Source organism: Lethenteron reissneri, chromosome 29, assembly GCF_015708825.2.
Source record: "Lethenteron reissneri isolate LAM-NWPU_2019-01 chromosome 29, ASM1570882v1, whole genome shotgun sequence".
NCBI classification, from domain to species: Eukaryota; Metazoa; Chordata; class Hyperoartia; order Petromyzontiformes; family Petromyzontidae; genus Lethenteron; species Lethenteron reissneri.
Genome location: NC_083807.1, coordinates 6,681,309 through 6,706,382, shown reverse-complemented (window position 1 = coordinate 6,706,382; position 25,074 = coordinate 6,681,309). Strand labels below are relative to the sequence as shown.

The 25,074-nt window shown below is 43.1% G+C and overlaps 1 long non-coding RNA gene across 1 annotated transcript in view; it reads left to right on the top strand.

Annotated features, from left to right (window-relative positions):
* LOC133349212 (uncharacterized) overlaps window positions 1-24,073 on the top strand; it is a 57,451-nt gene extending 33,378 nt beyond the window's left edge. Inside the window, exons 2-3 of the long non-coding RNA XR_009755916.1 lie at window positions 2,779-3,061; window positions 23,942-24,073. This is a non-coding gene — a long non-coding RNA (uncharacterized LOC133349212). The remainder of the gene's footprint in view (window positions 1-2,778; window positions 3,062-23,941) is intronic.
* The last annotated feature ends 1,001 nt before the right edge of the window (window positions 24,074-25,074 follow it).

The window sequence follows — 25,074 nt, the reverse complement described above, 5'->3', positions numbered from 1 at the left end:
TGTTTACAACCCCGTACATGAATGCAACTGCTGTTTGTAAACCCTGCGCGCGTTATGCCACTACATAATTACTATTTAGAGGTGGCTGGGTGGTTGAGCAAGAGGAGCTATTACCCCGTGCCAAAATGTTAAGCGGACCTTCTAGAATGTTATAGCCAAGCCCCACAGTATTCGAGCAGAAGAGCAAGAAATATGAACATCTCCTTGAGCGTTTGAATGGATTGTCATTTGCAGTGAGTGACCATAACCCTGACATACATACGACCGTACATGGATTTGGGGGGAAAGGAACAAACGCTGACATATCGTTGCGCTTGATGCAGTTAACACGCAGCTGTGATACTTTAGAGCGGTGAGACAGCAAAACATTTATCAACTTGTTATAGGTGAATGGCAATATGTTATCTTATATTGCAACATACAGCTTAAATTATAATTATATTAACGCAAAGCGGCATTTAATATTTGTTTTAACACATTTTAGGTTATCTTACATTATTTTCTGGAAAGCAGCACATTCGAGTGACCGTTTAAATCCTGCTTTTAAACATTTCCTCCAGCGAAGGGCTTTATCCTATTTAAAGGTGAAGTGACAAGGAGTTAAAAAACCCATTTAGCATTGTACAAAAACATTCCAACGCTCTTCTGGCTTTTTTGTTTTTGTTGTGTACCTTGAGACTGAGATTATTGCGTATGATTTTTCTCTCAACGGCGTGCATATTCTGCACAAATCCAATAATGCCACAATTGTAGATAGGAGTGACACGCACAATCAATGAAACCCAACACTTTAACCGTTAATTTGTTTGTCTCCATATGATGCTCCTTGTAAGGAGCAATAGTATTGTTAAACAGGTAGGCACGTTTGCATTTGTGTCTCATAATCGAGATTCAAGAAGTGGAATACAGTTGTATGGTATCGTAACCTTTAAAAAAATCACACGAAGCCCTTGGCTTTGAATTTATCGCGTATTGCCCAAATGCCTTATATTACAAGTGGCAGTAAAGATAATAAACTATCGCCATAGGTAATATTGGACTTTAAAAAGAGCCGGCTAGCTCAGGGGGCTAATGCCCTGGCTGTAAGATTACTGATCCAGCTGTGATACTGTCATCCGGAGCTCAAGCTCTTGAGTGGAAAGCTTAACGAGTAAAAGTAATTTCTGTTCATATAGATGATTCCTTACATACACTAGATATGGATTTTTTTTCACGCAACCAATGACAATAGAAAATTGAACACAAGATGAAAACCATGCATTGCATTATCGGCCACCTTCTATCCACTGCTTGATGGGAACATCAGCATGCCATCGTTATCCTCATTGTACGAGGCCAAATCCATTTTGCCCCTGTGCATGAGCTGATCTCATCACTCCAATTGGCGGACTTTGTGTTCTCTCTGATACGTCTCTGCCTTTTCGCTGCCATTCCATCACCAGTGTCATCCACCTGTTATCATCTCTTTTAGCAATATATCTTGCCCAAGAACACTTAAATTTCTTAAGCCGCCAATATGAACATGCGTTCCTCAATACCTTTCAGTGTGTAATGCGAGCGTAAATGGGGTTCATCTTCTTGGTTCTTTCGGTAAAGTCACGTGACTTTACAGAAAGAACCAAGAAGATGAATCCCTGCAGTCACGAAAGCTTTAAATCAAAATGTAAATGGGGTTGTTGCTGGGCTCGGGTCCTATCACATGGCCCGGGGTATTGGGGAGCGGAGCCTGGTCTGCGGGGCGTGTGGGAGGGGCCACCGTTGGGGGCGGAGCCAGCGGGGTAGTATGGGAAGGCTGGATCTGAGGATCCGGAAGGGGAGGAGTCAGGGTCACGTGGGGGGAATGTATATAAGTGGGAGCCCGGAAGAGATCGGGGCAGTCGGGGAAGCTAAGAGGCTGAGCCACGTTGGGTGGTGAGAGAAGATCCGCGCCATCGGCCACGTGGCCGAAGGACCTCTGCACGCCGTTGTCCAGCGGAGTGCGGGAATAAGGGAGCTAACAGGGGAGTGTGCGGGGCACGAGAGAGAGAGAGAGCGTGCGTGGCACGCGAGAGGAGCGTGCGCGGGGCGCACGCGAGACGACACTGGTCCGGGAGAAGAGGCCATTGGGGGTGCGGAGAAGAACCTAAATAAAAGACAAACGGAGACCAGCATCGCCTGACAGAGTCTTCCCAAATCGTATTTCTCCACGCTTCTTTTCATTATTTATTTTTATTCCACGATCATTGTCAGGGTCCACATTTCAAAACATTTATCGTGCCAGCTGATGTGCACTAATTGCAATATTTTAGTTTATTTCTATTATAAAGTTTAGTTTTTGCCAAATGTACTCAAACCTTGACTTAAAGCTTTCGTGACTGCAGGAATTAATACTCTTTGGTTATTTCGGTAAAGTCACGTAGATAGAAAAATAGCTAATAGATCACGACGTTTCGATAGCAACACAAGCCATCGTCTTCAGGTGAAACAATACAGCAGGCAGACTGCTGAGGCAGGAGGAAATGTAGCGAGAAAGCTGCTGCAACCAGAGGCTATATACGTTTGTGGTGGGCACAACCCAAGGGTAAGTGGGCGGGGCTAGGGATGGAATTTGCAAGTAAATGTAAGAGAACCATTTCCCTACGTCCTGCAGTGTAACTTGCATCGCAATAGCTTACGATAATTTAGCACATTTCATTTGCTGAAGAACATTTCCAGTCTTGGCACAGCTAACATGATAAGTTGCCATACAAGTATTGGCATTACTTGTTCGAAGTTAATTTGTAGTATTCTGTCTCACAGACACACGTTGGAGACAACCGATGGACTGAGTTGGTTTGGATGGGACATTTCTCTCGACACAATGATGGCCGATAGACAAGACTGGTTGCAAAATGGCAACCAAAGGAAGGAACGTGCCCACGAGCCCGACCACCATGGAGATGGAGTGATGAGATCTACTCTTGTGCAGGAGCAAGATGGTTGAGTCATTACAAGACCACGAAGGATGGTGAGAGTACAGGAAGACATCCATTCAGCAGTGGAGAGACTTTTGGCCGATAATGATGGTGCTCACGCTGACGAGGTTTGTACATTCTCTGCCCAGCCACTGAAGATGGCACTCTTCTTCTTCCTAGCGTTGTTCCCGCTGTGGCGCAGGGTCCGCTTTTCGGCATTGTCTTCTCCATTTGGCTCGGTCCAGGGCATCTTCAGGGGATGCGTTGACCGTCTTCATGTCTTCCTTTATTCGGTCCATCCATCGCTTCTTCGGACGTCCGCGTGGACGGCGGCCCTCTGGCTCAATACGCACGGCAGTCTTGGCCACTGATGACTCTTCACTTCGCATCACATGGCCGTACCACCGAAGCCTTGCCTCAAGCATCTTGTCCGCAATGGGGGCCACACCAAGTCGCTTCCGAACGTCTTCGTTCCTGACACAATCCCATCGAGTGAGCCCGAGGCTCCATCTGAGCATCCTCATCTCCATGGTGTGGAGAGCTTGTTCGTGTACAGTTGTGGCTGGCCAGCACTCGGATCCATAGAGTGCCACCGGTCGGACGATGGTCTTGTATATTTTTCCCTTCAGCCTATCCGGCATTTTCCGATCACAGAGGACTCCGGTGACTTGCCTCCATTTCATCCACGCCGCATTGACTCGTGACCTCACATCAGTCGTGATGCTACCATCTGAGCTGATGGTGGAGCCCAGGTACTTAAAGTCCGTCACTTTCTTCAGATCTTCTCCGTCAATACTGATGGTGCCGTCGGTTTGGGGGCCACACTCCATACACTCCGTCTTTTTGATGTTGAACCTCATCCCGTTTTCGTCCAAACGTTCCTTCCACAGGCGCGTTTGTCTTTCCACTTCTCCTCTCTCTTCATCTGAGAGGAGGACGTCATCCGCGTAGAGAATTGACCATGGGAGGGGCGTGTGCAGGTCGGCAGTGATCGTGTCCATGCACAGGATAAACAGGAGTGGTGACAGGGCCGATCCTTGGTGCACTCCAACGCTGATGGGAAATGGCGGTGATATGCCCACTGCACACCTGACTGCACTGGTGACGTTCTTGTATAGGAGTTGCACCCAATGCACGTAGGTTTCAGGGACTCCATGGGATCGAAGCGAGTGCCAGATGAGGTCGTGGGGGACCCTGTCAAATGCCTTTTCAAGGTCGAGGAACGACACGTGCACAGCTTTGTTCTTCTCTCTGTGCCTCTCCAGCAGGAGCCACTGAAGATGGCACTGAAAATAAGATTTAAAAAATAACTTTACACAAGCAAAATTGACATTCGGAGTAAATGTTGTTATTCTATTTGTGCATATTATGACAATACGTTCGGGGGCTAAATGCCAATATCGAGGTCTGCCAATCACGAGAGGGTCTCCAGAGAGAGTGTGCACAATTTAGATATACTGCCATTAAAGGAGTGCAGAGTACAGTAGTTTAATATATGGTCCATTGTAAATATAGTTATACACTCAGCGAAGAGAGTCCGATTTGTGATGGGGAAACATAAGTTATTTCTAGCTGATTGGCCTTCGAGGGTGCACACTGGAGAGCCACGTAGAACACTGCTTATATTGATTTGGACAGCTGGAGAAGTCCTGTTGTGCTTTGATGTGGAGCCTTGCCAGATTGAAATGTTCTTGAAGCTGTGACTGGGAGGCTCTGGAAGCCAAAAGCCAATCCAGAATTTCCATGTCGCCCATTGCTTCACATCACACATTCACAGCAATACAATTAATACATGAAAGGTTTAGAATGGAGGAAACATCAAACAAGTACTGGCATTTAAATGTATTCAAAAACTATGATGTTCCTTTGTAAGTAAAGGGGAGCAATTGAGACGAAATATTAGCCATTTTTAAGTGTATTGAAAGTGTTCCGAATATAAATAATTAAAGTGGGCAAAACTATTTTATACCTGCTAGCTGGATAATGTTCAGTCCATAACTATTTATTTTTATCTTGAGTGTTCAACAAGTTATGACGTTGGGTCACCACAAAGGACCATGACCTTAAGTTAAAAAAACGACATTGATTATTTTGCATTTGCAGAAGACATCAATTGTGCACACGTGCATCAGGAGCCTGCATTGACTCCCACACAGTGCACGGGAATCAATAGCTTTTTTATTATATGCTCGCATTAGGAGCCACCCCTGTGGCACACTGACCGTTTGCGGGATGGTTAATTTTGATATGATAAAAGTAACAGCCAACGCTAACCAAAATCATTTTGGCTCAAAATAATAGCCACATTAGAGTCCCAGTGTTTATTGATTGGCCTTTAAGGATTCTGGATTTACCATCAAAATTGTTTCGTACAATATGAACACTTACATGTAATTTAAACGCATTTATTGGCAGGTGTGTGGCCCGTGTCTCAGAGACAGTGCTTAGATCGTGTTTCACAACTCTCAATTATTTGAGCGGTGTGAAATTTCACAATGAGTTTCATTATAAGGTTAACACATTTGATATGTCACATACAAAATGTTGGAGTCATAAGCAACACAATCGATAATAATAATCAAGAGGTCAAGGGCAGTATCTTACGTTACGGCTGGGTACAGCTAAATAAACATCGACATTTTCCTGTAATAAAGTGAAACAATAAAAGGATGAAGACATTTAAATCAAAATCAAGATTTTTTTGTTACCAATTGGGGTAAAATAAAATCTGAAAATTTGCAAAGCACTCCTTTACCCGCACAAACAAGAAACACCTTTTTGTACAGCAAATAACGGATTTTTATTGATTGAGACACTGAGAGGAGTCTGATAGTGTCCTATTCCAGGGCTGTTATCTGCCAGGAAGTGTTGCTGTTGGTAAAGGTCTGTAATGGATTACAGCCTAGCCATTAAGTGACTGCAGTAGTGTAATTTGTGAAAACATATAAAAGCTAAAATAAAATGAAAAGAAGATCACAATTGAACATCGCTCTTGTGAATTTTATTTTGCCAATGTGGCTTGTCTGCCCCACTGGGACTTTTGATCCACTGCTATCAGATTCTAGGAATCTGCACCGATGTACGAACAAATGCACTATATGCATGCATTAAACGAACCGCGTATTGGAGGAGCAACTTCCATTAGTGTTAAAGATACAGCTGATTATCTGCTTTCCGCAGCGACCGAGGAATAACAATGCATGCCAAGGAGCAGCCTTCCTGTAGTCTGGCCTTGGGCCCCATGTTGAGATCACAGGTCCATGCACATCAAAGACTAATCGGAAGTGCGCTGTCAATACAGCACATAAAAGGAAAGCATATCTCCTGCCGCTAAAAGCGATGACAACAACCTTGAGGGTCACAGGAAGTGAAACATCACTGGAAGGTTACAATGAGCACATTTTGTGCCAGCAGATGTATTGTGCTCCAAGTCGTGACATCTGGGGCATTACCTTTGAAAATTTAAGCGTATGGAGAAATGGGCACAAATTCGGGGATGTTGTATTAGTGACAATTTTTCACATTTTAAATGCTTTGCTTGATGAATGTGCATTTCTACCTATCACAGAGTTACACATAAACTCATGCAGGCAAGCCTCCCGTTGACTGCAGTTCATGTTTAATATGTTTTTACGTTTTAAATGTAAATATGAATTCTAAATTTGACAGCAACTCTTGAAATGTTTAAAAGCATGGAGGTACACACATGTGTATGTAAGCCATATCAATGTGTATATCTCCTAGGGTACATAGTGTTATTGTATCCAAGTACAATGTCGTACATATGACTCACACTGAAAAATTAGATATAGGCGAATAGGTAAAAAGATCAGATTCATGAATATCTGTAGAAAATGACAGTTACACCATGTACAAATATTGCACTGGGTGTGGGAAGTTAATTGATCAGGGTGGACACGTGACGGTCGGTTATATGGCATCGTACTATATTATTGTGGTCTATTCCATTTTATCGTGCAATATTCTGATATCGCAACTCCATATAATTATCAGTATACCTTCCTTATATATATATATGTTTATTTATCCTCAGACTCTTCTGATAGCCCCCCATTGGGTGGTCCATTGGGTAATTTAGAATCACCTCTCTCACGAGCCCGTCGCAAGCCCCCTTTCTTTGTCGGCCTTGCTCAACGCCCTCCCAAGGGAAGGACCTCAGATCAACCGACAGCCACAGCCCGGCTCGCTTCTGCGACCACCCGCCAGACAGCGTCAGAATAAATAGGAGAACGGCAAGGGGCGGGTTATCTGAATCGAACAGTTTTTGAATGGGCCCTCGTTGCGGGGCCTCCAGGCGGGACAAGAATGGGTTTCCCGGGGACCCCGGTGACGATTTGTAAATGGCCTGACGGCCGCGGCCCCTCCCGGGAAGAAGATAAAGGGGAAGAAGAGGAAATGGGTGGCGGTCATTCCGTCCTCCCTGGCCCTCCTGTGGATGGTGCCGCTGGTTGTTCCGTGGTTGTCAGACACTGGAATCCTGTGGGTGGAAAAATAAAATTCCGCTGAGGCGCGACCTTCGTGACCGAACGCCCGGGCTTGTCAGACTACATCAGACACCCGGCCTTCAGGTAATGGGGATGAAACAATCTCGCAATATGGAAAATAGGGTTTCAATCATGACGGGTGCACATACCAGCGTCTGCGACCGACCTGGATCCGTACGCACTGCGGCCTCCTGACCTCAATCACCTCCACCGGGCTATGGTTATGTAATTTAGGGGACGTGCCCAGGGGCACCTGGGGGCAATGCAGCCATTCCTCGTTCCCAGGTTTCAAGGGGTTTCCAGATCCCTGAAGTCCCACCAACTTTTCATTTGCGGCCTGCTGTTTCTCCGAATTACCCCGAGAAGCTTCCCAAGCTTCCGTCAATCTTTTCAGGTTAAGGTGCATGGGCATAGGCACAGTAACTTTCTTCCTGCTCAGCTCTATGTCTAACTGAGTCTCCACGGGGGGGTTGTATTCCCTCCCGTACAGAACGATATTCATCTCCTGGGCCAGAATAACAGCCTCTTCAGCTCCAGAGTCCAGTCCCGCATGCTCCATCTTCGGAAATGCAGTTTGCACAAGTGACAGCAGCTGTGGAAGTCAACGGGCGTCTCGGTCTCCCCCCATCTTGGCATCAGGAACATTTGGCACAAGTTGGACGGCGGATCGAAAATCGCCACCATTTGGGCATATGCCTGTGACAGCGTCGCCCTGTCCGCTGGTGGAACAGTGTGAAATGCCGCCAAGCCGTCGTCATGCAGGGCGGTGGGAAGAGCCAGCAGCGCCTCTGCATTAGTCTACTCAGCGAGTGCGCAAGTAGCGGTGAAGCGGCACTGGAAGGCTGCCCATTTGCCCCCCTCGGCTACAACTCCTGAACGAAGGGCAGCTGCTTCTTAAGAGACGGCGCCTCTGGAAGTGAAATTGGTGGCACGCCAACTTTGGCGTGAAGTGATTGCCACGCGACCGACAAAATGGCGGTCATTTGCACAGGCTGGAGCTCCGCCGCCTCCCGCGCTTGGCTGGTGACGGCGGTGGAGCTGCCCGCTTGTGGCACTTGAACCGCCGTTTCTTCCTCCGGCTCCTCCACGTCCAACTGCGCTATCAGCGCAGCCACCGCAGTCAGTAAGTTGGTGAGGCACGTTTTGCGTGCGCTCCATCTTCCACCGGTCGGCAGCGGCGTAGAGTTGGCATCCCCTGCGCTCTGCTCACGCGGGAGCGCCTCTTCGGGACCGGTCTCCGGGGTCCCTGATTCCATGGCTGTCTGGGGAATCACGTCACCATCGTCCTCTTTATCCGAGGACACAACGATAGGAGCCTTCTTTCTTGCAGACTTTGACATCGTGATTCAACAGCTGTACCCTACTCTACAAAAGTAGCGATGCACTTTAGAGACACTAGTATTTAGGAGGCACTCTGTTTCTCATAGCCTTCACAGGCACAGGAAACTATATTAGGGTAAGGACAGCAACAAGCTCCCTGACCAACAACAATGAAGATGATGTCGAAGCTGATGATGAAGACTTACGCAGTTCCACGGATTCCACTCCAAAGAACAGCAACAAGTCCTCTCCGGGATCTCCCTTTTATCCCCCCAGCATTTCCTCGCTTCCCCCTAGGCCATGCCCCCTTCTAGAAACTACTTTAAGGTTCCCTACTTACTTCACCTGCCCCCTCTGTCATCCTTCCCTCACAATCCTTCCTCCAGCCTATCCCCTGACCCACTGACCGACAGGGCTGCTCAACAACAGGTCCCCTTTTTGCCAGAAACCAGCACTACACGCCATAATGACCTATTCCACGTCACTACATATTCATTAAATGGAGCATCTCTTGTCACTGTCCAGCAATAGTCTGCAAGCATTGATGGGCTCCATTTGCCCTGATAGCGTTTCTCTATTGTTGCAATGTCCTGGTGAAATCGCTCGCCATTCTCGTCGCTCACTGCTGCACAATTCGGTAGGAAAAAATCTAGATGAGAGTGCAAAAAAAATATCTTTAGTGACATGTTTAAATCAAGGCTTTTGTTTGCCTTGAGGAGGTTTTTTACCAACTCCCCGTAGTTGTCTGCCTTGTTGTTTCCGATCAAATTTGCTGATACTAACTGGAAGGCTTTCCATGCTGTTTTTTCCTTGCCGCACAGTGAGTACACTGTCAAATGCATCATCTCGAAGAAGTTGACGAATCTGAGGACCAACAAAGACACCTTCCTTCATCTTAGCTTCACTTAACCTTGGACATTTTCCACGGAGGTACTTGAAAGCTGCTTGTGTTTTGTCCATGGCTTTGATAAAGTTTTTCATCAGACCCAGCTTGATGTGTAAGGGTGGTAACAACATCTTCCTTGATTCAACAAGTGGTGGATGCTGATCACTTTACCTCTCAGGCTCCAATGACTGTCGGAGTGACCAATCTATATTGATGTAGTGGAATCTCTCGCACGACTGTCCCAATCGCAGAGAAAACAGCAGTACTTTGTGTATCCATTCGGCAGATTAAGCAGGAGAGCAACAGCCTTCAAATCGCCACAAAGCTGCCACTGATGATAGTCATAGTTCAAAAGTTGTTTGATGTTGTCATAGGTTTCCTTCATATGGACTGCATGACCAACTGGAATTGATGGCAAAACATTGCCATTTTGCAGCAAACCAGCTTTAAGACTCATCTTCGATTAATCGATGAATAGTCTCCACTCATCTAGATCAGGAACGATGTTGGGGGCTGCAATCACACCATCAATGATGTTGCAGGCTACAAGATCACCGTCAATGTAGAAGAATGGGACAAGATCCTTTTGATGGTCACGGAACATGGAAATCCTAACATCACCTACCAGGAGATTCCACTGCTGCAGTCTGGAGCCCAACAGTTCTGCCTTACTCTTGGGTAGTTCTAAATCCCTGAGAAGGTGTTCAGTTCACCTTGTGTTATGAGGTGTGGTTCAGAGGTGGAGGATGGGAGAAAATCTGGGTCATGTGACTTTGATGGTTCAGTACCAGAAGTTTCATCCTCTTTCTCGTCTGACTCAAGTGAGAATGATTCCGGTGCTTCGGGAACCGGCAGTCCTTTTCCGTGGGGTACTGGGCGTATAGCTGATGGAATGTTTGGATAATGCACAGTCCACTTTTTATTATTTGACACACCTTTCCAACTGGAGGCGCCATGCAGAAGCAAATTCTTTTGTCAAGGCGCTCTTTGCCCCTCCATCCCAGCTTAAATAGTTGCTCCCTGCCTGGGGCTTGTCATTCACTACTCGACAGACCTGTTTTCCACCTGAGGACGGCTGCTTGCGTTGTGGCCGAAATGTCGTGAGAATTATTTTAATTGTATTATTTTATTATTTCCATTCTACGTGACTTTACCGAAAGAACCAAGAAGATGAATCCCTGCAGTCACGAAAGCTTTAAATCGAAAGAGAGCACGACACTTTATGATTTCGAGAACTGATATAGGGCAATTTGTTCAGCAGAGGGATTCAAGCCTAGTTATAATTGCATCATCCATGACTTAACATGATGCAATGCATATCATGTATGATGCAATACCAGGTTCAGATTGCATCCTTCATTGTTTTGCTCAAAAAGCAAGTACTGTCCAAACCCAGTCAAAAATGTATTCTATAGATCCATTCAAAGATGTATTTTAGTCATTTCTGGTTTAAATTGAGATCCCTTCCCTTTATAACTTACTTATCCTCCGCCATTCCCAAGTCAATGGTCGTACTGACCCAGTAGCATATATTGAAAACTAGAGCAAATCAACAATTTTAAGCATCATTTTTGTTCTCATTGACCCAGAATTATTAAATCTAGACTACATTTATCTCGGAAGCATTTTGGCTGTAGTGTTATCAGAGCATTTTATTTGCATGTTCACCACAAGTATGTGTGGTTAATGCAGACTTAATTCCTTGCAAAAGGTTTCTATTTGGTGTTTGAACATCTTGAAACCTGTTTTGTTGCCAGAAAGGGAAAAACCTTTTCTTATTTTTCAGACTTATAGCATGTGTTCCCCTAATGTGTACCATGAAGGGGCACAGGGAAAAAGTGCCTCCCTTGAGTCACCACTTTTATAATGAGATTATCCCACATGAGAGCTCTGTAGAGAGAACGTGTATCTTACAAGGGAGACCTGGCCAAAAATGCTGGCAAAGCATTGTAAGAGCAGGGGTATGAGCACTATAAACTATATATGTATATGAACCAAATACAAAAAAAACATTCCAGGAATACAACTGATCTCATTCTTGAATGGACAGGATCATGGGTAATATACTTGTCAGATAAGAGTGGTCCTTCTCGAATCATGTGAAATTACCTACACAGTGTGTTGTTACCTCAATCTTTAGTCTGTGAAATTGCTTGCATTAATTCGTTGTACTATTATTAGCATCATTACCACCATGTGAGGCGATCCACACATGCATTATCTGTATTGTGACGCGTACTAATGATGCACATGAATTGGCATTGATTAAAAAAAGGTGAACACACGTTTTGCTTCAGCGGCCCGTGATGATGACAGAGTTCCTGAAATTATGGTCTCACGAGTGTCACGGCTCCTCAGGGCCCTGTGGTCTCTTGAAAGATCACCACCTTGTGACACCGGAATGATGGTGCAGTCACTCACACTTCCCCGTCAGGACCACACACTCTGGGTGACATAAACATTTTACTTGACCACATTTTGTTTTCTCTTCGAAGACAAATACCAATGCAGCGAGGCATTGGAACTTCCCTGGGTTGCCATTGCTTTACCAGGTATGGACAGAACCTTCGTCTTTATTTAGCCATGATTATCACATGGCAGGTGTGATAGCTAAGTAACTGAGTGGACTGAGGTGTATACATGCTATGGAGCAGAGAAAAATGAGCATGGTTTTAAACAACTACAGTAAAATGGAGGTGACTTGGTGGCTCAGAGCGCTGAGCCGGCACTGTTGCTGAGATTTCGGATCTAAAAACGAGGCAGCTGCCTGTCATTAAATCGAGCCCCCAAGTGTCGTGAGTTGTTGGTCTGAGCTCAGTCATTTATGGCTGCACAGAAAAAACAAAACATTAAATATACCTTCGCTTAATTTGGCGAAATTCCAGCTCTGAGATTTGAACGTCTTTCTGTCACGTGACGGCCAACACTTTCATACAAAAAAGCGGGGTGGGAAAATACTGCACTCTAATTTGTGGCCCAGAGGTAATGTGAAGGGATATCAGAGGTGGCTCTGTCATATCTGCTTCCGTGGGAGCTTTTTATCTAGCACTACATGATGCACTGCTCTGCTTGAAATGTGAATGAATTCTTGATCTTATGACACAACGCCGGTAGCACAATTTGGAAAACAATACCAGAAAAGTGTCACCTGCTTATCCTTATTTTATGTGGTGGTAATGTGCACTTTGCCGCAGACCCTCGAGCTCATTTAAACAATATGGAGTGGTGCTGCATTTTCCACACTTCATTGATAGTGATGACTAAAGTTGATCCTATTACCTGAGTTATCTCAATATCACTCTCCATCTGTGGATAATGGGAATAGTCACAGACTGTCTTGACCCTGTGGATAATTGGTTATGATCAAATATGGATCAATAGATCGAAATCTTGCACTCGGCATGTATGAAGTGAGAGTCATTTACAGTCAAATAAAGTAAGAGAAATACATTGATACATTTTAAACTCGGGTTTCGAGTGAAAGTCCAGTGCCTTCAAAATACAAATACAACTTTTTAAGATTGTCAAATTTGGGTCGGTGTAATGTGTGTGCTTCTGTTATTAAACATGCAATTAAAATATGAATGTGGTCATTGACTTCCACGTGTGATTAGCTTTTTTTTACAATTCCACGCTTTTGTTAATCGGATATTTAGTCAGAGCACATTTCTTTTTTAACTGAATGAATGTGGATGATTCACACAACCACTAAGCTGTTTTCTTCATACTTATTTCGAATGCCAAAGACCGTGGTCATCATCGTCAGCCATGACATGCCTCCTGCTGCTTGAAGGCCTCTCCATGTCTTCGCCATCACCCACAGTCTTGCAACAAAACATCCAGGTCCTGCACACGAACTGTAAAAAATCTAACCACACAACAATATAAAACCAACACTTTCTCGAACATAATATTTTTAATAGGGTGTTATTACCCAGACATTAAAAAAACGAATAACTTACAGTATAAAAAATGTTTACAAAACATGGTTGTGTTTGATCTTTTAATCGTGTGATCTTCTGCCAAAAATATGTGTATTTTATTAAGGCGAAGGAACCCACTCCCATATACATTGAAATAATATGGACGATTTTGTAACAACAAATCTAATTTGTAGAGAATAATATGAGATGATTAATAATTTTTAAAAAATTATTACCACAATATACATTACAAAATTCTGGAGGATGATAAACTTTGTACCAAATAGAAGTCTCTTTTAAAAATTGCCTACATTTTGTGATCTCACAGATTTGATTTTTAAGTGTATGTATGTACGCAGTATTGGCTAAGAAAGATTTTTTTTACCCCGTATCTGCAAGGAGAGCAGTGGCCAAGATGAAATGACATAAATCATTCATCCTATTATCCAATGAAAAAGTTAAAGGGCAGTTAAGAAGGATACCCTATAAATTGGTGGCAAATGCATCCTAATATATGTTTATTTTTCAAAATGTCAAGCACATAAGAATAAAAAATGCACAAATAATCATAGATAATAGGATCCAACAGTAGGGTTATTTTATTGTGAGTTTAGATCAGATGAGTTCTACAAAGCGTCTAAATGTCATATCTGAAGATTATGTACAAGAGGGGGAATGTTATTCGCAGAGGGGATATGAAGTGATCAGGAGGGAGGGGGGTCTGGAGTTTATATAGCAGGAAAATCTTAAAGAATATCATTTGGGGTGAAGGGGGCATAGTTAACACAAAGCTGGGTTCAGGAAAAGAGAGAATAGTCAGTGATAGGTGGGGTAGAAGAGGAATGTTCTAGACAGAAATGGTAGCAGAAGTACAGTGCAAGAGACTTCTCGTTGAGAGGTTGGCTAGGTGCAGATAGATGACCTTACTTGAGTTGTTGGGTACAAGAAGGAAGGGTACAGTTAAGTGAAATGGGAGACATGTCTAGAGAATTGTTAATGGGGGGGGGGGCATTTTGAAACACAATGGTATTATCCATGATGATATTGGGGATCAGTCAAACAATCTAAAGAGTTAAGCGATGCGATCTTATGGGTATGGATAATACATCTGACAGTTGCATTCTGGATCATCTGGTCAGTGCTCTTGCATAGCCAATAGGTTATTGAGCTACCAACAACATCAATGTGATGTTAGGTTTCATCATATATCTCTTTTTTCACGTGTTTTTTTTTTTCATTTAAATCTAAATGTAGTTCTGGCCAATTGCAATGAATTTCATTGATTTTTATCCACAAGATCATTCCTCAGTTGTTGTTTCTCAGCTTCTAATGACTGTATTGCCATGGAGCTTTCAACATTTCCATAAAGAGCCACGGCAGCCTATTGCTATACCAATATTACATTGCACGAGGGTAATATTTTTGGGTGGATGTATAAAATATGATAACCAAACAGCGCAATATAACGGCACTTCTGAATACAGAACCATTGTAGAGGACAAATGCTTGAAAGGGAGATATCTGAAGACTGATACTATTTTTCAAATATGAATAATGGATATGTACAATGAAATTGCTAACATTTTTCTGACGGTGAAAAAAATGCTACAACCTCCCTGACACTTGATCCTGATGCCAAATTTGAAAGAAAAAAACATTTACTTGACTTTCATCGTTGTTGTGTGGGTGGAAGGAGATAAAGGGCTTTCAATCAGAGAACACACGTGACCTCTGTATGTGCCTCTCCATTCAAAAACTGAACACATGGCTACCTAGACCCACACAAATATACCATTCAAAGCCTCTGGAAATCCAAGGGTGAGGTATATAGTGAACACATAACATCGTGATAGCTCGTATTAACATGCACAACTCTAATCTTATTTCAATATCAGCCATGTCCAACAATGATTGGACATTCTTTGCTGCAGTACTGCATTTCTTACAAAGTTAACCCAGCGATGAAGATCAAATGATTATCACTCGCTACAATCCATCCCAACTGGGATAAAATGATATGCCTTGTTTAGTAATTGTTCAGTAGTGTGTTTTAACAGTTAGGGAATCTGTTCAATCATTGAGCAGAGATCCTAGGTCCGAAAGCACAAAGCAGCCTACAACAGAGAGAATGAGAGTAATGATGGTAGGTGAGATTTGATAAGCTTCTTGAATTGAGTGGGGTTACACGAGGTTAGACAGACAGATTAGAACATCTTGAAGGCAGGTTGTTTGAGGAAAGAGGAAAATTGTTCAATTCCGCAGCACGGCAGCTGCACACATTATAGATGGCAGAATCAGCCAAGCATACAGACCACATGCTATAAATCAGCAACAGAATCATAAGAAGCACTTTTTGAGACCAATGACCATAGTAGCAATAGAAGAGAGACAAGGAGGCAATAGATAGAGTGACTGCAGCAAATATGAGCTAAATATCAATATATAATTAATAAGCTTGAGAGCTTCCAGCATAAAAGATCCGATACAATAATTGTAATTTACAACCATGTTTCAGTCAAATTCTCGGTGGAGACTTCCTAATGTGATGTCGTTCATGGGGGCGGTTTGCTCATACTTCAACGTGCTTGGTCAGCGTGGGTTGGTAAAAGGCCAGGGCGTTTTGAAATATTGCTCGTCACTCATGCTAGCTGTGTCCAGGAATCGAGCTGCAGTGTCCAGGCTTATTGCACAGTGTGTTAATCGCTGCACCACTGCTCCAACCTGATTCTACAGAACATAACTCAGAATAATCATATAACAGATACATAGACTTACCAGGAGCTCCATGCCTAATATATATTTCAATCTTTGGCCAACTTGTGGATTAGCTAGCAGTGGAAGCTATTATGGAGTGGAAATTAAAATTAAATTACAAGTTTTTTTTTGCCATTTCAGCATAATTAATGAGGTAACCACCTTATGCTATGTCTTATATGACTGTGATACCAAATAGTTTAATGGATTTACATTGTATAAGATCACTGTTGTGGATAGTGATAATTAGGGAATTGAAGTAAATGTAGTTTCTTTGTCAATCTTCATTATCGACCAAGTTTCGTTTTTGTTTGTAAAAAAAGTAACAGAATTTCCACTCCAGATTTTCTTATGTAAATCAGTGGTTATCGATGGAGATGTCTCAGCATACTGAACAACCAATGACCTATCACTTTCACCTTGCGATTTAAAAGCATACAATTAATGGCAAGTACTGACATCTGCTACCGAATGCGCGAGAAGTCTGGGGGGACGTAACAGATCAATCGACTTTCTCAACGCAGGCCTCCCCACACTGTCAGTCGTAGGGCTTGTTTAACCATACTTCGCCATGCTTTTCAGGATAGACTGGTGGAGGGGGGGGGTGGATTCAGGGCTGCTTCAAATTAATGCATGCAATAAAAACTTGGAAGTCAAGATGTGATTTATCCGGGCACGTTTTCTGATGGACTACAGTCAACCACTTTTGGGAAAGTGGAAAGATTAAATTTAGTGTATGGATGATATTAGACAGATGAATAGAGCTCAAACACCTACCCAAACCCAAGTGCACTTTCAACATAAGTTGGAAAGCATAAAAAATGCAATGCTCATTTATATTATGAAGGTAAATAACGCAATTAAGTTACTGTAATCATATTTTATTTTTGCATTCTGCTAAATGCTCTTTTTTATCACAGGGTGAAGCAGACACCCTTCTTGCTTCGATCCCCGACTCGGCTCCATGGGTCAGACCTGAGATTGCCAGGCCTGACCTAACCTGTATTCACCATGAAAGATGTGTGCTGTCATTATGTTTAATGGCTCGATTAATGTAATATGTTGCCTCTAATTGCAAAATGTTGCAATTAGAGGCAATCAAGCAGCGTTGTGTTATGTTTGACGTCCAACCTTTGTAGAATGCAACGAAGCTAACGTGAAAAGGCTCACTTCTTAAATCGAACTTAATGCTCCATTCCCCATGCAGGGAAGGAATAAACTGCAGCTTTGGCTACCATAGGAACATAGTCCCTTTTCCCTTCTATTCACCCAGGCAATTGCACTCACTAAACCCAGGGCAAAATATTTATCTGGTAAGCTCTAGATAATATGGAGTACACATTAATGTGAAACTAATTAAAATGTTAGGTAACTTGTGAACATGTACTGTATTACATTGACAACACTACTTCACACCTGTGTCAGGTAAAGCACTGATGTTTTATCAACATTTCCCTTGACATTACTGTCAAATGCGTGTGACCTTAATCTAACCAATCACAATGATGTTGATGTTGCATAATTTTTCATTAAAACAAATCAATTTACAAACACCTCCCATGTGAACTGATGCTGATCTCGTAAAGGAACATAAACCATCATGCGAACTTTGCTCATCCTCGCAGCTCGGCATCGAATAAAGATGGTCACTGCAGCGCAAACGTTCAGATGCGCTTCTGTGACCGTCTGAAACGCTCTTCCTTCCAATGTTAGAAGTCACTGGAGCTATACACTTTTAAATATCGATTGAAAACGAATTTCTTTAGAAGTGTTTTTTGTGTTTAGTTTGTTGTTCTTCCCCCGCACCTCCAATTAGCATAGTTGACTACATACGGTGCGAAAGAAGCTCAACATACGTACCCCAGCTTTCCCACAGTGAATCTTAGGTCTACCTAAAGTACACACCTTACACGAATAGTTTGCATGTGGAGGGATGAATGTATGTATGAGGGTGATGTGTTGTACCTTTACCTATTGTTATGTTACGTTGATATTTATGTTACTTTTGCATCACTGTAGAAAACCCCGAGACCACCATGAAGTTTAAGAATGTCTGACTCTGCTGGTGAGTCATTGAATGTTAAAGCCGGTCGAAAGTTTCCCTTTATTAAACCAATTTTGCTGAAAGCATGCATTCCCAGAGAAGGTCATGTGGCTGATGGAATGTGTACAAATATAAACCTTTTTCATGTGGAGAGGGGGGAAATGATCAACTTAAATATCTCGATCAGAAACTCAGCCCGTGAAAATGCATTGCAATAAAAACAATCCTATCTATAAAATAACAAAAATATGTTTTCTGTATTACATTTGTGAATGGTCAGCCAGTTTTTATTATTATTAAACTCTTAAGGGGTCAGGCCAGAATAAAAATCCACCATATTCAAGCAAGACACATCATTCTTGATAAAATCAAACCCACGTGACCCCATGCCAACTGATGTAGCCGTTAAACTCCGTGTAACCTCCATGCAGCTTATCAGATAGTGGATTCAGAAGGATGGACAGATATGTGATTTAAAAGTCATACCAATGCAATAATTTCAGTCTGGCTGTCCAGAAGCGCTCAAGCAAGGTCATATGGCTAAGCACATACTTCATGTGAAATATTTAGAAAAATGTGTTTTAAATTTGAAAACTGCCATATTGTGACATGCAAGTCTGTTGATGACATAAATGTGGATGTTTGTTGAGATAAAAGCTCAGAGCTGACATTAATTGGATTTGAAGAGGTTAAGGCCTAGGCTCTAGTTTTCTACGCAGGATTTCCCGACCAAAATGATTCATAATTGGTTTATTTTGGGTTAGATCTTATAACTATAACCATCCATCATCTGCCAGAGCCAACCAAATCACGTTGTCACGATGGAAAACATAGCAAATGATTTTGGTTTTGCAGCAAACTGGAATGTTGAGAAGTAAAGCAAAATGTAGACAATTTTATACAAGCGACATTTCGCAGATGATTACACATAGCACCATCAGGTGTAAACAAAAATCTCTCAATAAATAGCTTCCTGATCTGGGTCCTTAAGTAGGCTCTGGTATGTATAATAGTAAGACATTTTCACGCAAAAATAATGGCAGAGTTTTTAATACAGCATATTAAAATGATTATTTGAAGTTCATAACAAGCACATCAAATATGTACCTGATATGGTGTATAGTTAATTTATGATGATATCTGATTATGTTGGGTCCAGTTGACCTGAAATTCAGTTCAGATTTGATCTACATTATTCTGGCTAAGAAAAGTATAGGTACAAGAAGCTGGAGAAAACAGAGAATGAAGTACATAAGCAATTTGAACAATGGGATGCAACTGGGAGCATCCAATGCAACGTTTTGAGTACATATATATCACGAACAGTACTAAATTGAAGGAAGGTCAGGATCGCCAATGTGTTTGATGAAGGACATCATGGCACAAAGACAGATTTTGTTCCAATCGGCTGCCAGCAACATTCAATTGGAAATAAATTAATATATTTGGAAATTAAGTAGTGTACTAAAAACTGAACAAAAATAATAATCAAACTAATAAATTACGTTTAGTCCGAAACCAAATTTAGTTTATCCATGCAAATGAAACAAAATTATCCCCAATTGGTGGATGCCTGGCCCACTGCAGTGTCTCTTGCCATAGATCACAAGTAACAGACCTAAGTGCCAACACAATTACATGTATATGGGCATTCAACGGTCAATATGAATCATTGTAGGAGATAATATGTGGGTGTATGTGTGTGGTGGAATCTGTAGTTAATGTAATAACGTTCAGAAGCCATGAGCTGATGTATGCTGAACTTCTTTCGTAGCCAACCATGCTGATCGGAGGTGCGGGGCAAGGACAACTAACTAAATGATGCTGAAATACCAGAGCTACCAACCCAGGAGGAGGGTTATGGTCTTCCAATCCATTTAAGGGCAGATCAGGCATGAACCACGGTAGTGGGAATGACCAAAGCAGGCCTCAGCCAAGGCAGCTTTAGCAAGCTTATGATGCTTTACAAAGGCTCCTGCAGCAGACCATGTGGCTGCTCTGAAGATATCCTGCACTGACGATGATGTAGCCAGAGATCAGGTGGTGGGAGTTGCTCTCCTGTAATGAGCCTGGAAATAATTGGGAGATGTGTTCCTGCTCCCATACCAAAATCCCACATCCAGGATGTGATATGGGTTTTTGTAGCAGTCTGCTCTAGACACATTCGGCTGTCCATCATTTAAAAAAAAATACTCAGGAAAGCTGCACTGGATCTCAATATTCTTTTGCGGAGGGTCTTGCCTCATTTTCACAATAGGGGCGACGGTAGCTATGCATTTGTTAAGTAAGTAATTGTCTTATATTCTTGTGTCTTTTGGTAAAGTCACGTAGATAGGTTCAAAGAAAATAATTAAAAATAACAGAAAACTACGAAAACCAACAATTATCACTAATTCGACATCTTTGATCGAACCAGTCAAGCGGTTTTCCTTAAAACTCCCTGCCGCTCGACCACCCAGATTGTATGGCTTATCAAAAATCCCTAAAGAAGGGACACCCCTTCGTCCTATCGTCTCCACCATTGAATCACCCACCTATAAACTGGCCCGATTTCTGTCTGAGACCTTACAACCATTTACTGGTAAGACCACCTCAACTGTACTCAACTCAGCTCACTTGGTATTGCTAATTAAGGAGATCTCACTATCTCCAGGTGATTTGCTCGTTAGTTTTGATGTGGTATCTTTGTTTACCAAAGTTCCTGTGCTTGACAGCACTGCAATCATTGAAGATTTGGTCCAATAAGGACTGAATGCTAATGTACTGGCCCTGGTGAGACACTGCCTAACCAACACTTACTTCACCTGGAATGGAACATTCTACAAACAAGTTGAGGGTACCCCAATGGGTTCTCCCTTATCTCCAGTGGTAGCCAATGTTTTCATGGAAACATTTGAGACAGATGCCATCCAGGCATCCACTCTATATCCGTCCTTGTGGAAGAGTTATGTAGATGACATGTTCGTCATCTGGCCACATGGCCGACCAGCTCTGAACCAATTCCTCAACCACATAATTTCCATACACCAACCAATCAAATTCACCATGGAGGTGGAGAAGGATGGCAAGTTACCATTCTTTGATGTTTTAATGGTAAGAGACCAGATGGCTCAATGGGACACTGTCTACAGGAAAGCAACCCATACGGATGCCTACCTAAAACCTGACTCCCACCACCATCCATCCCATAAGAATCCCTCATCAAAACTCGACACCATAGAGCTTGATGTATTTCCGACCATCATCACCTAGCCAGTGAACTGGAACACCTACAACAAGCTCTCAAGATGAATGGATATTCAGACTACACAATCTGTAAAGCTATCACCCTAACCATTGGGAAATAACCATCTGAGGACCTAATCAAAACCATCACCTTTCCATACATAGCAGGGGTCACTAAAATATTTCCTAAATCAAGAGCAAACCCAAGATCCAAGTTCGATTTAACACAGTGCATAAAATTCGTGATCTGATCCCATCTGTGAAGGATGTGATCCCTGACATGCAAAACCCGGCATCTACAAACTAAGCTGTGTTTGCGGCAGTATTTACATTGGGGAAACTAAGCGACATGCCTCGAACCGTGTTCATGAACATAAGGCAGATCTGAAACACAGTAGGACCAATACCTTGGCCGTGGCTGATCATTGTTTCAATGCAGTGGGCTCACACGAAATTGATTTCTCTAAGACAAAGGTAATTTGCAAGCCCACTGGCTATCAGCAAAGATTCGTTCATGAAGCCATCCATATATATAGAGACAGACACAATTTCAACCGAGAAGATCGGTACAAACTGCGCAATCATTGGAAGGACGTTTTCAACCAGTTTAAGTCATAATTGGCTATGATGTTCCCATCCTACCACCTTCCAATGTTAGTTGTGTTTTACGCCCATTTCAAACTTACACTTTCACAGTCACTTCGCGCACTGACCCCCTGGTTGTGGCTCTGCGATCTTCCATTAACAGCTAATCTCTTTTTAACATGCTAATTTTCACCTGGCAGTCCTTTGATTGGTGGAAAACGAACCACTGCCGAGCTCTCTGCCGAATAATTACATTATCATTGGCTGCTTCCATTTGGGCTACGCCCATTTCAAACCCTTATAAAAAGTTTCCCTTGGAAGCTAACCCCCCTTTTCCTGAAGACGACCACTTGCATTGTGATTGAAACGTCGTAGTTTTCTGTTATTTTGTATTATTTTATTTGAACCTATCTACGTGACTTTTCCGAAAGACCCAAGAATATGAATTCCTGCAGTCACGAAAGCTTTAAGTCAAGATTTAACTTTTCTTATTCTTTATTCGACAAATTGGACCATGACGCCGGCACACAATGGTATATCCTCTACTGGTCTTTCAATAATGTCACAAGATCTTTGACATCCACTTTTTAAGTGAACAACGTCCTTATATATTGGTTAATTCATCTGGTGCATGAATTAGGGTGGCCCGTTTGATTCGAGCCACGAACCCCTGTAGCGAGCCGTGGGCCATGTCACCACCCCAATGAAGGACAACACTTGTTGAGTGTTCTTGTGTAGTGATTCACTTCAGAGACAGGGTTAATTAAGGCATCTTCTTTATTCTCACACGTCAGGGAACTACAAACACCCTACGTGCTTCCACACTATTCACACATCCGTCTAATTTGACGGCATTATCTAGCTAGTACAGTTGGCAGGCTGTCTAGCTAGTGGCGTCTAAGGATGGTCAAGACGGCAGTGATGAAGGTGACGAACAGTGACACAGCAAGGGGATCCACTTCCAGAAACAAACCCGAGCACTCGCCCCGGGCCCCCCTTTATCCTCCCGGCGTGGCCTCGCTCTGCCCTCGACACGCCCCTTCTCTGGAACCTACTAGTAGGTTCCCGGAGCTTCCAGATGGACCTCTTCCTGAGCTTCTCTCTAGTTCCCTTCACCCCATATATACTCTCTCTGCTGGCGTGTATACTGCCGTCTGCTGTCAGTACCGTTTTTCCATCAGCAGCCAGCATTATTACACTACACTTGTTCCAACATGCCGAGGGTGTAAAGAGGCTACATGTGTCCAAAAATTTCCCTCTCCTTTTGAAGGATAATGTGAAGGGCAACACGAGGCCTGCAGCTGCTCCGTGTGCCAAGCAGAGGTTGGCTGCCACCAGTGGAACGACTATCCAGGAAACACATTGCAATGGTACAGAAGACATGAGGCTCAAAGGGTGGTCCATTTCCTTAGATAACTAAGGAAATGGACCAGGAAAGGTCTCAGAACTATGGAACGGCAGGGAGGAGAATTCGCCGCAAATAATAGGTACAATTTATCTTGTGGACGATATAGTTTATGCCAAATATATTCTGACAACAGTCAACACGTGTCACGGTTAATCGGATCAAATATTAGATGAGATGTAATGCACACACTTTGTCCTAACCTCCACTAGAGGCTGCTGCTATTGACGTTATTTGTCACTTATCACCTGACCTTGTCTAACCTTCCCTCCTCACCCGCATTGTTATTGCTCTTCATTGTCTTCTCTTCCTCTCTTCGCCAATTGTCTGATCATTGCCATATCGAATGTTTTCTCAACAGCCTCACCTGTCCACCACCTGACCCGCACTCCATCGCCTCGTCAGCCCTGCCGGTTCGCCACCCACTCAAGAAACCTTCAAACTATTCACCAGGAACAATTTCATAATACACGAAGCATCTGTACACATACTTGAGATTTGCCTATATTTGTTTTTTGCTGTACAATAGTTTATTTTAATAAAAATAAAAATCCGATGAGCTCATTGAACATATTTTGAGGATATGACCCCGTCTGAATTAGGTCACATTTTGATGATTACACAGTCTGTTTGATTATCCATGCTGAGTACACGTTTTGTAATTCAATTATAAACCAAATGAATCATGCACCGGTAGTGCTTGTATAATGTTCTTGAAGGAGACGGAGACTTCTTAGAGGCCACACGCTTTTATTCACTAACAATTACCACACCTTAACAGACTGGGGAATGGCCCCTTACTCACACTCACAACCTAGGGAGGTACAGCCTCCGGGCTATTCTAACCACACTCCCTACTTAAGCCCTCCGTCTCTTTAGCCTAGGGAAGGCTAACCCACCGCTGGCACCCCACTCAGCCCCAGCCTGTCGAAGGACATCGGCGGCTTGGAGTCCAGGGTCTTTGGGCGGCTTCTTGCTTCAGCTTGAGATGGACTAACTCCCGCTCTCCGGGAGCCGTCTTATATACCCCCTCTCTGAGGGGCGGGGGTTCTGGGGGCCCCAGCTCTCACCAGCCCCCCTCCCCTCAGAGCGGTTCCAACCGCCTTTTGCCCGACCGGTTCGGACCGGTTCAGACCAGTACCTACCCCTCCCCTAGGTTGTGGCGCGTGTGTCAATCCTGACCACCACACTTGCATTAAAAAAATAAAACACACCTGAAAATACTCTTTGGTTCTTTCGGTAAAGTCACGTAGGTATAAAATAAAAGAAAGTACATCACGACGTTTCAGGCGTAACACAAGCATCCACCATCAGGTGGGAAAGCATGATCTGCTGCTGAGGCAAGCTGATGGTCCTGAAAATGTCTCTACCACTTCTGAATCTGGCAAACATTATTTTTTAATGATAACCACACATTTACCAGAAGCATGACGAGTGATTGTCAGCTGTATACATCTGATGGGTAAGTCATCTGTTCATTACGCACCTCCTAAA